Source organism: Arachis stenosperma, chromosome 1 (assembly GCF_014773155.1).
Source record: "Arachis stenosperma cultivar V10309 chromosome 1, arast.V10309.gnm1.PFL2, whole genome shotgun sequence".
NCBI lineage: Eukaryota > Viridiplantae > Streptophyta > Magnoliopsida > Fabales > Fabaceae > Arachis > Arachis stenosperma.
In genome coordinates, this window is record NC_080377.1 from 101518105 (window position 1) to 101533538 (window position 15434).

The 15434-nt window shown below is 39.4% G+C and overlaps 1 non-coding gene across 1 annotated transcript; it reads right to left on the reverse strand.

Annotated features, from left to right (window-relative positions):
• Nucleotides 1-8176: 8176 nt before the first annotated feature.
• LOC130956344 (small nucleolar RNA R71) lies at nt 8177-8280 on the reverse strand. Its single transcript, XR_009077076.1, has one exon. It is a non-coding gene; the product is annotated as a small nucleolar RNA R71 (small nucleolar RNA).
• Nucleotides 8281-15434: the final 7154 nt, after the last annotated feature.

Consider the following 15434-nt stretch of genomic DNA (forward strand, 5'->3'; position numbering starts at 1 on the left):
TAGGAGGGCCTAAGGAAGTTAAATCCAGGCCTAAGCGGCTAAATCAAGCTGTCCCTAACCATGTGCTTGTGTCATGAAGGTCCAAGTGAAAAGCTTGAGACTGAATGGTTAAAGTCGTGATCTAAAGCTAAAGAGTGTGCTTAAGAGCTCTGGACACCACTAATTGGGGACTTTAGCAAAGCTAAGTCACAATCTGAAAAGGTTCACCCAGTTATGTGTCTGTGGCATTTGTGTATCCGGTGGTAATACTGGAAGACAAAGTGCTTAGGGCCACAGCCAAGACTCATAAGTAGCTGTGTTCAAGAATCAACATGCTTAACTAGGAAAGTCAATAACACTATCTGAAATTCTAAGTTCCTAGAGAAGCCAATCACTCTGAACTTCAAAGGAAAAAGTGAGATGCCAAAACTATTCAGAAGCAAAAAGCTACAAGTCCCGCTCATGTAATTAAATTAATATTCATTGATATTTTGGACTTTATAGTATATTCTCTTCTTTTTATCTTATTTGATTTTCAGTTGCTTGGGGACAAGCAACAATTTAAGTTTGGTGTTGTGATGAGCGGATAATTTATACGCTTTTTGGCATTGTTTTTACATAGTTTTTAGTAAGTTTAAGCTACTTTTAGGGATGTTTTCATTAGTTTTTATGTTAAATTCACATTTCTGGACTTTACTATGAGTTTGTGTGTTTTTCTGTGATTTCAGGTAAATTCTGACTGAAATTGAGGGATTTGAGCAAAACTCTGAAAAAGGCTGACAAAAGGACTGCTGATGCTGTTGGATTCTGACCTCCCTGCACTCGAAATGGATTTTCTGGAGCTACAGAACTCCAAATGGCGCGCTCTCAACGGCGTTGGAAAGTAGACATCCAGGGCTTTCCAGCAATATATAATAGTCCATGCTTTATTCGAAGATTGACGACGTAACTTGGCGTTAAACGCCAAGTACACGCTGCTGTCTGGAGTTAAACGCCAGAAAAACGTCATGATCCGGAGTTGAACGCCCAAAACACGTCATAACCTGGAGTTTGACGCCAAGAAATGCCTTAGCTCGTGAATTAATCAAGCTCAGCCCAAGCACACACCAAGTGGGCCCCGGAAGTGGATTTATGCATCAATTACTTACTCATGTAAACCCTAGTAGCTAGTCTAGTATATATAGGACATTTATCTATTGTATTAGACATCTTTGGTCTCAGTTTTGTTTTATTCTTCATCTTAGGAGATCATTGATCACGGTTTAGGGGGCTGGCCATTCGGCCATGCCTGAACCTCTTTCACTTATGTATTTTCAACGGTGGAGTTTCTGCACACCATAGATTAAGGGTGTGGAGCTCTGCTGTACCTCAAAGATTAATGAAGTTCTATTTTCTTTTATTCAAATCTCTCTTATTCTTATTCCAAGATATTCATTCGTACCCAAGAACATGATGAATGTGATGAGTTAGATAACCCTCATTATCATTCTCACTTATGAACGCGCGTGATTGACAACCACTTCCGTTCTACATGCAACACAAGCTTGAATGTATATCTCTTAGATTCCCCAACAGAATCTTCGTGGTATAAGCTAGATGGATGGCGGCATTTATGAGGATCCGGAAAGTCCAACCTTGTCTGTGGTGTTTCGAGTAGGATCCTGGGAATCCGGAAAGTCTACCTTGTCTGTGGTGTCCGAGTAGGATTCCGGTAATGAATGACTGTGACGTGCTTCAAACTTGTAACCTGCTGGGCGTAGTGACAACGCAAAAGAATCAATGGATTCTATTCCACTAGGGGAGGGAACCAACCGGTGATTGGCCGTACTGTGACAGAGTGCGTGAGCATTAGCTTTCACTGCGAGGATGGGATGTAGCTATCAACCATGGGTGATGCCTCCAGACTGGTTAGCTGTGCGAGTGACAGCCGCATAGGATATTTCTCCGAGAGGAAGAAAGTAGCCACAGCTGATGGTGAACCCCTATACAAAGCTTGCCATGGAAAGGAGTAAGAAGGATTGAGTAGAAGGAATAGGAAAGCAGGCGTCCGTGAGCTCTACAGCATCTCCATTCCGCTTATCTGAAATTCCTACCAATGAATCTACATAAGTATTCTATCCCTTTTATTATTCCTTTTTATTTAATGCTAATCACAATTACTCTTTAATCTCCCTAACTGAGATTTGCAAGGTGACCATAGCTTGCTTCATACCAACAATCTCTGTGGATTCGACCCTTACTCACGTAAGGTTTATTACTTGGACGACCCAGTACACTTGCTGGTTAGTTGAACGGAGTTGTGAAGAAAATAAACAATGCCATAAGAGTATACATCCTTTATAAACAAAATAACAAGTGATCACAATTTCGTCCACCAGTCACCCTCAATTCATAAGATAAAGAACGAGGTTGCATAAGAGAATAGAATCAGACATATTGAATGAAAACAGTAATATTATTGATCCATGAAACTCAGCAGAGCTCCTAACCTTAACCTTAGGAGGTTAGTGACTCATGCTATTCGAAAATACAATGGAAAAGGTAAAAATGGGCAAGAGTCCTCTAACAAGGGTGAACTCTTGTATATATATACTAGTCTAGCAACTAAGTATTATAAAAATAAGATAAACTAGTCTTGTAGTGTGAAAATCCACTTCTGGGGCCCACTTGGTGAGTGTTTGGGCTGAGCTTGAGTATTTTCCACGAGTTAGTACCCCTTAGAGGCATTGAAAGCTGGCTAGGGATTCCATTCTGGGCGTTGAACGCTAGCTGCTCCCCTGTGGGCGCTGGACGCCAGGAATAGGGCTGGTGGCTAGCGTTAAACGTCAGTTTTAGGCCTTCATTTCCAAAGAAAAGTATAAACTATTATATATTTCTGGAAATACCTGGATATTAGCTTTCCATATCCGTTGAGAGCGTCCCATTTGGACTTCTGTAGCTCCAGAAAAGCTCCTTCAAGTGCACAGAGGTCAGATCCTGACATCATCTGCAGTCCTTTCTCTGCTTCTAAATCAGACTTTGCTCAAGCTCCTCAATTTCAGCCAGAAAATACCTGAAATCACCATAAAACACACAAACTCAAAGTAGAATCCAAAAACATGAATTTTTCACTAAAACCTATGAAAACATAATAAAACTTAAACAAAACATAATGAAAATTATATGAAAACAATGCCAAAATCCGTATAAAATATTCGCTCATCAAAACACCAAACTTAAACTGTTGATTGTCCCTAAGCAACTAAAAAAAGTAGGATAAAAAGAAGAGTAAAATACAATAAATCTCAAGAGTTTTCAATGAAGCTCTGTTTCAATTAGATGAGGGTGTGCTATTTTTAATGCTGTTTTTGAATTTGCTTTGATTTTTGCAGTTATTTTTGTGACTCCACATGATCATCAACCTAAAGAAAACATGAAATAATAATAGAAAATGGAAATTTAACATAGATAAATAAAAATTGGGTTGCCTCCCAATAAGCGCTTCTTTAATGTCAATAGCTTGACAGTGGGCTCTCATGGAGCCTCACAGATAATCAGAGCCTGGTTGGGGCCTCCCAACACCAAACTTAAAGTTTGGGTGTGGCCTCCCAACACCAAACTTAGAGTTTGGCTGTGGCCTCCCAACACCAAACTTAGAGTTTGAATGTGGGGGCTTTGTTTGACTTTGTATTGAGAAAAGTTTTTCTTACTTCTTCTCCATATGTACAGAAGGAGAACCTTGATTCTTGAACATAAGGTAGTCCTCATTCAATTGAAGGACCAACTCTCCTCTGTCAACATCAATCACAGCTTTTGTTGTGGCTAGGAAAGATCTGCCAAGGATGATGGATTCATCCTCATCTTTCCCAGTGCCTAGGATTATGAAATCAGCAGGGATGTAAAGGCCTTCAACCTTTACTAGCACTTCCTCTACTAGTCCATAAGCCTATTTTATTAATTTGTCTGCCATCTCTAGTGAGATTCTTGCAGCTTGAACCTCAAAGATTCCCAGTTTCTCCATTACAGAGAGTGGCATGAGGTTTATGCCTGACCCCAGGTCACACAGAGCCTTTGCAAAGGTCATGGTGCCTATGGTACAAGGTATTAAGAACCTTACGGGATCCTCTTTCTTTTAAGGTAATGTCTGGTTAATCAAGTTATTCAGTTCATTGGTGAGCAAGGGGGGTTCATCCACCCAAGTCTCATTACCAAATAACTTGGCATTCAGCTTCATTATTGCTCCAAGGTACTTAGTAATTTGCTCTTCAGTAATATCTTCATCCTCTTCAGAGGAGGAATAGTCATCAGAGCTCATGAATGGCAGAATTAGGTTCAATAAAATATCTATGGTCTCTAGATGAGTCTCAAATTCCTTAGGTTCCTCAATTGGGAACTCCTTTTTGTCCAGAGGACGTCCCATGAGGTCTTCCTCACTGGGATTCACGTCCTCCTCCTCCTCTCTAGGTTCGGCCACACCAAGTAAGGTTATGGCCTTGTGATGAGCCGATAATTTATACGCTTTTTGGCATTGTTTTTAGGTAGTTTTTAGTAGGATCTAGCTACTTTTAGGGATGTTTTTATTAGTTTTTATGAAAAATTTACATTTTTAGACTTTACTATGAGTTTGTGTGTTTTTCTATGATTTCAGATATTTTCTGGCTGAAATTGAGGGACCTGAGCAAAAATCTGATTCAGGCTAAAAAAGGACTGCTGATGTTGTTGGATTCTGACCTCTCTACACTCGAAAGGGATTTTCGGGAGCTACCGAACTCCAAATGGCGCGATCTCAACTGCGTTGAAAAGTAGACATCCAGGGCTTTCCAGCAATATATGATAGTCTATACTTTACTCAAGTTTATATGACGCAAACTGGCATTCAACGCTAGTTCCATGCTGCATTCTGGAGTAAAACGCCAGAAACACGTCACAAACCAAAGTTAAACGCCAAACAGACGTTACAACTTGGCGTTTAACCCCAAGAGAAGCCTCTGCACGTGTAAAGCTCAAGCTCAACCTAAGCACACACCAAAGTGGGCCCCAGAAGTGGATTTCTGCACTTAGACGTATTTCTGTAAACCCTAGTGGCTAGTCTAGTATAAATAGAACTTTTTACTACTGTATTAGACATCTTTAGCTTTCCTTAGATCATTTTTGGAGACTATTGATCACGTTTGGGGGCTGGCCATTTGGCCATGCCTGAACCATTATCACTTATGTATTTTCAACGGTGGAGTTTCTACATACCATAGATTAAGGTGTGGAGCTCTGCTGTACATCGAGTATTAATGCAATTACTACTGTTCTTCTGTACAATTCACGCTTATTCTTATTCTAAGATATTCATTCGCACTTCAACCTGATGAATGTGATGATCCTCGACACTCATCACCATTCTTAACCTATGAGCGCGTGCCTGACAACCACCTCCGTTCTACTTTCGATTGAGTGAGTATCTCTTGGATTCCTTAATCAGAATCTTCGTGGTATAAGCTAGAATCCATTGGCAGCATTCTTGAGAATCCGGAAAGTCTAAACCTTGTCTGTGGTATTCTGAGTAGGATTCAGGGGATTGAATGACTGTGACGAGCTTCAAACTCGCGAGTGTTGGGCGTAGTGACAGACGCAAAAGAATCACTGGATTCTATTCCGACTTGATCGAGAACCGACAGATGATTAGCCGTGCTGTGACAGAGCATTTGGACCATTTTCACTGAGAGGATGGGAAGTAGCCATTTACAACGGTGACGCCCTACATACAGCTTGCCATGGAAGGGAGTAAGAATGATTGGATGGAAGCAGTAGGAAAGTAGAGATTCAGAAGGAACACAGTGTCTCTATGCACTTACCTGAAATTCCCACCAATGATTTACATAAGTATCTCTATCTCTATTCCATGCTATATTTGTCTTATTATTCGAAACCATTATAACCATTTGAATCCGCCTGACTGAGATTTACAAGATGACCATAGCTTGCTTCATACCAACAACCTCCGTGGGATCGACCCTTACTCACGTAAGGTATTACTTGGACGACCCAGTGCACTTGTTGGTTAGTTGTGCGAAGTTATGACAAAGTGTGATTCACGTTTGAGAGCTCCAAGTTTATTGGCGCCATTGTTGATGATCACAATTTCGTGCACCAAGTTTTTGGCGCCGTTGCTGGGGATTGTTTGAGTTTGGACAATTGATGGTTCATCTTGTTACTCAGATTAGGCAATCTTCTTTTCAAAAAGTTTTCAAAAATTTTTCAAAAATTTTTTTCTTTGTTTTCGTTTTTCAAAAAAGTAATTTTTGAAAAAATCCAAAAAAATTAACAAAATAAAAAAACCAAAATATTTTGTGTTTCTTGTTTGAGTCTAGTGTCAATTTTTAAGTTTGGTGTCAATTGCATGTTTTTAAAAATTTATGCATTTTTCGAAAACTCATGCATGGTGTTCTTCATGATCTTCAAGTTGTTCTTGGTAAGTCTTCTTGTTTGATCTTTATATTTTCTTGTTTTGTGTCTTTTGTTGTTTTTCATATGCATTTTTGCATTTATAGTGTCTTAGCATTGAAAATTTCTAAGTTTGGTGTCTTACATGTTTTTCTTGTCTTGAAAATTTTTCAAAAATAAATCTTGATGTTCATCATGATCTTCAAAGTGTTCTTGGTGTTCATCTTGACATTCATAGTGTTCTTGCATGCATCATTGGTTTTGATCCAAAATTTTCATGTTTTGGGTCATATTTGTGTTTTTCTCTCTCCTCATTAAAAATTCAAAAATAAAAAAATATATTTTTCTTATTTTACTCAAAAATTCGAATCTTTGGGTTGACTTAGTAAAAAATTTTTAAAATAAGTTGTTTCTTGTTAGTCAAGTTATGATTTCAATTTTAAAAATCCTATCTTTTCAAAAACTTTTTCAAAAATAAAATCTTTTTCATTTTTCTTATTATTTTTTGAAAATTTTTTAAAATTTATTTTCAAAATCTTTTCTTATTTTTATTTCAAATTTTCGAAAACTTTACTTACAATTAATGTGATTGATTCAAAAATTTGAAGTTTGTTACTTTCTTGTTAAGAAAGGTTCAATCTTTAAATTCTAGAATCATATCTTTTAGTTTCTTGTTAGTCAAATAATCAAATTTTAATTTTAAAAAAATCAAATCTTTTCCAAAATATCTTTTTCAATCATATCTTCTCAAAATATCTTTTTTTAAATCATATCTTTTTCAAAATCAATTTCAAAATCTTTTCCAACTTCTTATCTTTTCAAAATTGATTTTCAAATCTTTTTCAACTAACTAATTGACTTTTTGTTTGTTTCTTATTTTTTTCAAAACCACCTAACTACTTTTCTCTTTCTAATTTTCAAAAATTTCCTCCTCTTTTTCAAAATTCTTTTAATTAACTAATTGTTTCAAATTTTAATTTTAATTGTATTTCTTCTTTCAATTTTCGAAAATCACTAACTATTTTTCAAAAACAATTTTCGAAATTCTCTCTCTCTCATCTTCCTCTATTTATTTATTCATTTACTAATACTTCTCTTCATCTTAAAATCCGAACCCTCTCTTCTCTTCTGTGTTCGAATTTTTCTCCTTTTTCTTCTATTCTTCTCTTCTTCTACTCACATAAAGGAATCTTTATACTATGACATAGAGCATTCCTCTTCTTTTCTGTTCTCTTCTTTTTCATATGAGCAGGAGCAAGGACAAGGACATTCTTGTTGAAGCAGATCCTGAACCTGAAAGGACTCTGAAGAAAAAGCTAAGAAAAGCTAAAGCACAACAATCCAGAGAAAACTTTATTGTGAATCTCGAAAAAGAAAGAGACATGGCCGAACCCAATAACAATGGTGGAGGCGCAAGGAGGATGCTTGGTGATTATACTACACCTACTTCCAATTTTTATGGAAGAAGCATCTCAATCCCTGCCATTGGAGCAAACAATTTTGAGCTGAAGCCTCAACTAGTTGCTCTGATGCAACAGAACTGCAAGTTCCATGGACTTCCATCAGAAGATCCCTATCAATTTTAACTGAATTCTTGCAGATCTGTGATACTGTTAAGACTAATAGAGTAGATCCTGAAGTCTATAGGCTCATGCTTTTCCCTTTTGCTGTAAGAGACAGAGCTAGAACATGGTTGGACTCATAACTTAAAGATAGCCTAGACTCTTGGGATAAGCTGGTCATGGCCTTCTTAGCCAAGTTCTTTCCTCCTCAAAAGCTGAGCAAGCTTAGAGTGGATGTTCAGACCTTCAAACAAAAAGATGGTGAATCCCTCTATGAAACTTGGGAAAGATACAAGCAGTTGACCAAAAAGTGTCCTTCTGGCATGCTTTCAGAGTAGACCATTTTAGATATATTCTATGATGGTCTATCTGAGCTTTCTAAGATGTCACTGGACCATTCTGTACGTGGATCCATTCACCTAAAGAAAACGCATGCAGAAGCTCAAGAACTCATTGACATGGTTGCAAATAACCAATTCATGTACACCTCTGAGAGGAATCCTGTGAGTAATGGACGCCTCAAAAAAGGGGAGTTCTTGAAATTGATGCTCTGAATGTCATATTGGCTCAGAACAAAATGTTGACTCAGCAAGTCAACATGATTTCTCAGAGTCTGAATGGATGGCAAAATGCATCCAACAGTACTAAAGAGGCATCTTCTGAAGAAGAAGCTTATGATCCTGAGAACCCTGTAATAGCAGAGGTGAATTACATGGGTGAACCCTATGGGAACATGGTGGACGAAATTGTGATCCATTGTCTTTGTACTTGTATGAAATTTGATAATTGGCTTTATTTGAATTCACAACTCCGTTCAACTAACCAGCAAGTGTACTGGGTCATCCAAGTAATAAACCTTACGTGAGTAAGGGTCGATCCCACAGAGATTGTTGGTATGAAGCAAGCTATGGTCACCTTGTAAATCTCAGTTAGGCAGATTAAATTTGTTTATGGTTTCGAAAATTAATAATAAATAAAAGAAATAATAAAAGGGATAGAATACTTATGCAGATTCATTGGTGGGAATTTCAGATAAGCGAATGGAGATACTGTATGGCTCAAGAACGCCTACTTTCCTATTGCTTCAACTCAATCCTTCTTACTCCTTTCCATAGCAAGCTATGTATAGGGGTTCACCGTTCGACGATGGCTACTTTGTATCCTCTCTGGAAAATGGTCCTCTGCGCTGTCACTCGCATGGCTAATCGTCTGGAGGCATCACACTGGCCGAAGGCTACATCCCATCCTCGCAGTGAAAACTACGCTCACGCGCTCTGTCACAGCACGGCTAATCACTGGTTGGTTCCCGCTCCTGCTGGAATAGAATCCCTTGATTCTTTTGCGTCTGTCACTAACGCTCAGCACTTGAAAGTCTAAAGCACGTCACAGTCATTCATTACCGGAATCCTACTCGGAATACCACAGACAAGGTTAGACTTTCCGGATTCCCAGGATCCTACTCGGAATACCACAGACAAGGTGAGACTTTCCGGATCCTCATGAATGCCGCCATCTATCTAGCTTATACCACGAAGATTCTGTTGGGGAATCTAAGAGATACACATTCAAGCTCGGTTGCATGTAGAACGGAGGTGGTTGTCAGGCACGCGTTCATAGGTGAGAATGATGATGAGCGTCACATAATCATCACATTCATCATGTTCTTGGGTGCGAATGAATATCTTGGAATAAGAATAAGAGAGAATTGAGTGAAAAGTAATAGTAATTGTATTGAAACTTGAGGTACAGCAGAGCTCCACACCCTTAATCTATGGTGTGTAGAAACTCCACCGTTGAAAATACATAAGTAAAAGGTTCAGGCAAGGCCGAATGGCCAGCCCCCAAAACGTAATCACAAGATTCAAAATACAATCCAGGATGAGATTATGATAGTAAAAAGTTCTATTTATAATAAACTAGCTCCTAGGGTTTACATGAGTAAGTAATTGATGCATAAATCCACTTCCGGGGCCCACTTGGTGTATGCTTGGGCTGAGCTTGATCAATCCACGAGCTGAGGCTTCTCTTGGAGTTGAACTCCGAGTTATGACGTGTTTTGGGCGTTCAACTCCGGATCATGACGTTTTTCTGGCGTTTAACTCTAGACAGCAGCATGTACTTGGCGTTCAACGCCAAGTTACGTCGTCAATTTCCGAATAAAGTATGGACTATTATATATTGCTGGAAAGCTCTGGATGTCTATTTTCCAAAGCCATTGAGAGCGCGCCAATTGGAGTTCTTTAGCTCCAGAAAATCCATTTTGAGTGCAGGGAGGTCAGATTCCAACAGCATCAGCAGTCCTTTTGTCAGCCTTTTTCAGAGTTTTGCTCAAGTCCCTCAATTTCAGCCAGAAATTACCTAAAATCATAGAAAAACACACAAACTCATAGTAAAGTCCAGAAATGTGAATTTAACATAAAAACTAATGAAAACATCCCTAAAAGTAGCTTGAACTTACTAAAAACTACCTAAAAACAATGCCAAAAAGCGTATAAATTATCCGCTCATCACAACACCAAACTTAAATTGTTGCTTGTCCCCAAGCAACTGAAAATCAAATAGGATAAAAAGAAGAGAATATACTATAAATTCCAGAATATCAATGAATATTAATTATAATTAGATGAGCGGGACTTGTAGCTTTTTGCTTCTGAACAGTTTTGGCATCTCACTTTTTCCTTTGAAGTTTAGAATGATTGGCTTCTCTAGGAACTTAGAATTTCGGATAGTGTTGTTGACTTTCCTAGTTAAGCATGTTGATTCTTGAACACAGCTACTTATGAGTCTTGGCTGTGGCCCTAAGCACTTTGTTTTCCAGTATTACCACCAGATACATAAATGCCACAGACACATAACTGGGTGAACCTTTTCAGATTGTGACTCAGCTTTGCTAGAGTCCCCAGTTAGTGGTGTCCAGAGCTCTTAAGCACACTCTTTTGCTTTGGATCACGACTTTAACCACTCAGTCTCAAGCTTTTCACTTGGACCTTCATGAAACAAGCACATGGTTAGGGACAACTTGATTTAGCCGCTTAAGCCTGGATTTTATTTCCTTGGGCCCTCCTATCCATTGATGCTCAAAGCCTTGGATCCCTTTTTACCACTTGCCTTTTGGTTTTAAGGGCTATTGGCTTTTTTTGCTTGCTTTTTCTTTTTCTTTCTATTTTTTTTTCCGCCACATTTTTTTTTTCAAGTTTCTTCTTGTTCACTGCTTTTTCTTGCTTCAAGAATTAATTTCCTGATTTTTCAGATCATCAATAACATTTCTCTTTGTTCATCATTCTTTCAAGAGCCAACAATTTTAACATTTATAAACAACAAGATCAAAAGACATATGCACTGTTCAAGCATTCCTTCAGAAGACAAAAGTATTGTCACCACATCAATATAATTAAACTAAATTCAAGGATAAATTCAAAATTCATGTACTTCTTGTTCTTTTGAATTAAAACCTTTTTCTTGTAAGAGAGGTGAAGGATTAATGGATTTTATTCATAACTTTAAGGCATGGTTACATACTAATGATCATGAAGTGAAGACACAAAACATAGATAAACACAACATTAAAAACCGAAAACAGAAAGAAATAAAGAACAAGGAATGAATCCACCTTTAGTGGCGTCTTCTTCTTGAAGGACCAATGATGTTCTTAAGCTCTTCTATGTCCCTTCCTTGCCTTTGTTGCTCCTCCCTCATTGCTCTTTGGTCTTCTCTTATTTCTTGGAGAATGATGGAGTGCTCATGATGTTCCACCCTTAGTTGTTCAACATTATGGCTCAAATCTTCTAAGGAAGTGTTGAGTTGTTCCCAATAGTTGTTAGGAGGAAAGTGCATCCCTTGAGGCATCTCAGGGATTTCTTGATGATGAGCTTCCTCATGCATCTCTTGAGAACCGTGAGGGGTCTCTCTTGCTTGCTCCATCCTCTTCTTGGTGATGGGCTTGTCTTCTTCAATGGAGACATCTCCTTCTATGATAACTCCAACTGAGTAACATAGATGGCAAATAAGGTGAGGAAAGGCTAGCCGTGCCATGGGTGAGGGCTTGTCGGCTATTTTGTAGATTTCATTGGAGATGACCTCATGAACTTCTACTTCCTCTCCAATCATGATGCCATGAATCATGATGGCCCGATCCACAGTAACTTCAGATCGGTTGCTAGTGGGAATGATGGAGCGTTGAATGAACTCCAACCATCCTCTAGCCACAGGCTTGAGATCCAGTCTTCTTAGTTGGACTGGCTTGCCTTTGGAGTCTCTCTTCCATTGAGCTCCTTCCACACATATGTCCATAAGGACTTGGTCCAACCTTTGATCAAAGTTGACCCTTCTAGTGTAGGGGCGTTCATCTCCTTGCATCATGGGCAACTGAAACGCCAACCTCACATTTTCCGGACTAAAATCTAAGTATTTCCCCCGAACCATTGTGAGATAGTTCTTTGGACTCGGGTTCATACTTTGATCATGGTTCCTAGTGATCCATGCATTGGCATAGAACTCTTGAACCATTAAGATTCCGACTTGTTGCATAGGGTTGGTTAAGACTTCCCAACCTCTTCTTCGGACTTCATGTCGGATCTCCGGATACTCATTTTTCTTGAGCTTGAAAGGGACCTCAGGGATCACCTTCTTCTTTGCCACAACATCATAGAAGTGGTCTTGATGGCTTTTGGAGATGAATCTTTCCATCTCCCATGACTCGGAGGTGGAAGCTTTTGTCTTCCCTTTTCCTTTTCTAGAGGATACTCCGGCCTTAGGTGCCATTGATGGTAATGAAAAAACAAAAAGCTTATGCTTTTACCACACCAAACTTAAAATATTGCTCACCCTCGAGCAAGAGAGAAGAAAGAAGAGAGGAAGAAGAAGAAGAAAATATGGTAAAGAGGGAGAGAGGTGGGTTCGGCTAAGTGGGAGAAGAGGGGTTTGTGTTGTGTGAAAATGAAGTAGAATGGAAGGATATTTATAGGGAGGGGGGGTTGTGGTTGGCTATTTAGGGTGGGAAATTGGTTTTGAACTTTTGAAGGTAGGTGGGATTTATGGGGAAGAGTGGATGGATGTGAGTGGTGAAGGGGGTAATTGGGAAGAGGAATTGAGGTGATTGGTGAAGGGTTGTGGGAAAGAGTGTTTTATTGGGAAGAGATATTCAGAGATTGAAGTTGTTAGGGAGTGTGACATGGGGAAGAGTAAAATAGGATTAGGAGAGTGTAATTAGGATTAGAAGGTAAGGTGGAAATATGGTAGGTGGGGATCCTGTGGGGTCCACAGATCCTGAGGTGATCCTGTGGGGTCCACAGATCCTGAGGTGTCAAGGAATTCCATCCCTGCACCAAATAGGCATGTAAAATGCCTTTGCACACCATTCTGGCGTTTAAACGCCCATTGTAAAGCATGTTTCTGGCGTTGAACGCCAGTTTCATGCTTGTTACTGGTGTTCAGCGCCAGCTTTTTTTCTCTGGGCACATTCCTGGCGTTCAGCGCCAGAATGTTGCTTGTTTCTGGCGTTCTGCGCCAGAATGATGCTCTGTTCTGGCGTTGAACGCCGGTCAGATGCATCTTGCTGGCGTTGAATGCCAGCCTGTGCTTCCTCCAGGGTGCGATTTTTTTTTCTGCTATTTTTGATTCTGTTTTTAATTTTTATGATTTTTTCGTGACTCCTCATGATCATGTACCTAATAAGACACAAGATAACAATAATATAAAATAAAATAAAAATTAGATAAATAAAATTGGGTTGCCTCCCAACAAGCGCTTCTTTAATGTCAATAGCTTGACAGTGGCTCTCATGGAGCCACAAGGTGATCAGGTCAATGTTGTATAGTCCCAACACCAAACTTAGAGTTTGGATATGGGGTCTTAACACCAAACTTAGAGTTTGGTTGTGGCCTCACAACACCAAACTTAGAGTTTGACTGTGTGGGCTCTTCTTGACTCTGAACTGAGAGAAGCTCTTCATGCTTACTCTCTTCTGTCACAGAGGGATGGCCATGTGCCTTAAATACAAGGTAGTCCCCATTCAATTGAAGTACTAATTCACCTCTGTTGACATCTATCACAGCTCCTGCTGTGGCTAGGAAAGGTCTTCCAAGGATGATGCAATCATCCTCTTCCTTCCTAGTGTCTAAGATTATGAAATCAGCAGGGATGTAAAGGCCTTCAACCTTTACCAACACGTCCTCTACTATTCCATAAGCTTGTCTCAGTGACTTGTCTGCCAGTTGTAATGAGAACAAGGCAGGTTGTACCTCAATGATCCCCAGCTTCTCCATTATAGAGAGTGGCATAAGATTTATCCCTGACCCCAGATCACACAGAGCTTTTTCAAAGATCTTGGTGCCTATGGTACAGGGTATTAAGAACTTGCCAGGATCTTGTTTCTTTTGAGGTAGAATTTTCTGAATCCAAGTATCCAGTTCATTGATGAGCAAGGGAGGTTCACTTTCCCGAGTCTCATTACCAAATAACTTGGCATTCAGCTTCATGATAGCTCCTAAATATTGAGCAACTTGCTCTCCAGTCACATCTTCATCCTCTTCAGAGGATGAATAGTCTTCAAAGCTCATGAATGGCAGAAGGAGATTTAATGGAATCTCTATGGTCTCTATATGAGCCTCAGATTCCTTTGGATCCTTAATAGGGAACTCCTTCTTGCTTGAGGGACGTCCTAGGAGGTCTTCCTCACTAGGATTTTCGTCCTCTTCCTCCTTTGTGCATTCGGCCATATTGACTACGTCAATGGCCTTGCACTCTCCTTTTGGATTCTCTTCTGTATTGCTTGGGAGAATACTGGGAGGAGTTTCAATGACTTTCTTACTCAGCTGGCCCACTTGTGCCTCCAGATTTCTGATGGAGGATCTTGTTTCACTCATGAAACTGAAAGTGACCTTTGACAGATCAGAGACTATATTGGCTAAATTAGAAGTGTTTTGTTCAGAATTCTCTGTCTGTTGCTGAGAAGATGATGGATATGGCTTGCTATTGCCCAGCCTATTACGTCCACCATTGTTAAAGCCTTGTTGAGGCTTTTGTTGATCCTTCCATGAGAAATTTGGATGATTTCTCCATGATGAGTTATAGGTGTTTCCATAAGGTTCACCCATGTAATTAACCTCTGCCATGGCAGGGTTTTCAGGATCATAAGCTTCTTCAGAAGCTGCCTCTCTAGTACTGTTGGATGCATGTTGCCATCCATTCAGATTTTGAGAGATCATGTTGACCTGTTGAGTCAACACTTTGTTCTGAGCCAATATGGCATTCAGAGTATCAATTTCAAGAACTCCTTTCTTCTGAGGTATGCCATTGTTCACGGAATTCCTCTCAGAAGTGTACATGAACTGGTTATTTGCAACCATGTCAATGAGTTCTTGAGCCTCTTCAGGCGTTTTCTTTAGGTAGATGGATCCACCTGCAGAATGGTCCAATGACATTTTTGAAAATTCAGAGAGACCATAATAGAATATATCTAATATGGTCCATTCTGAAAAC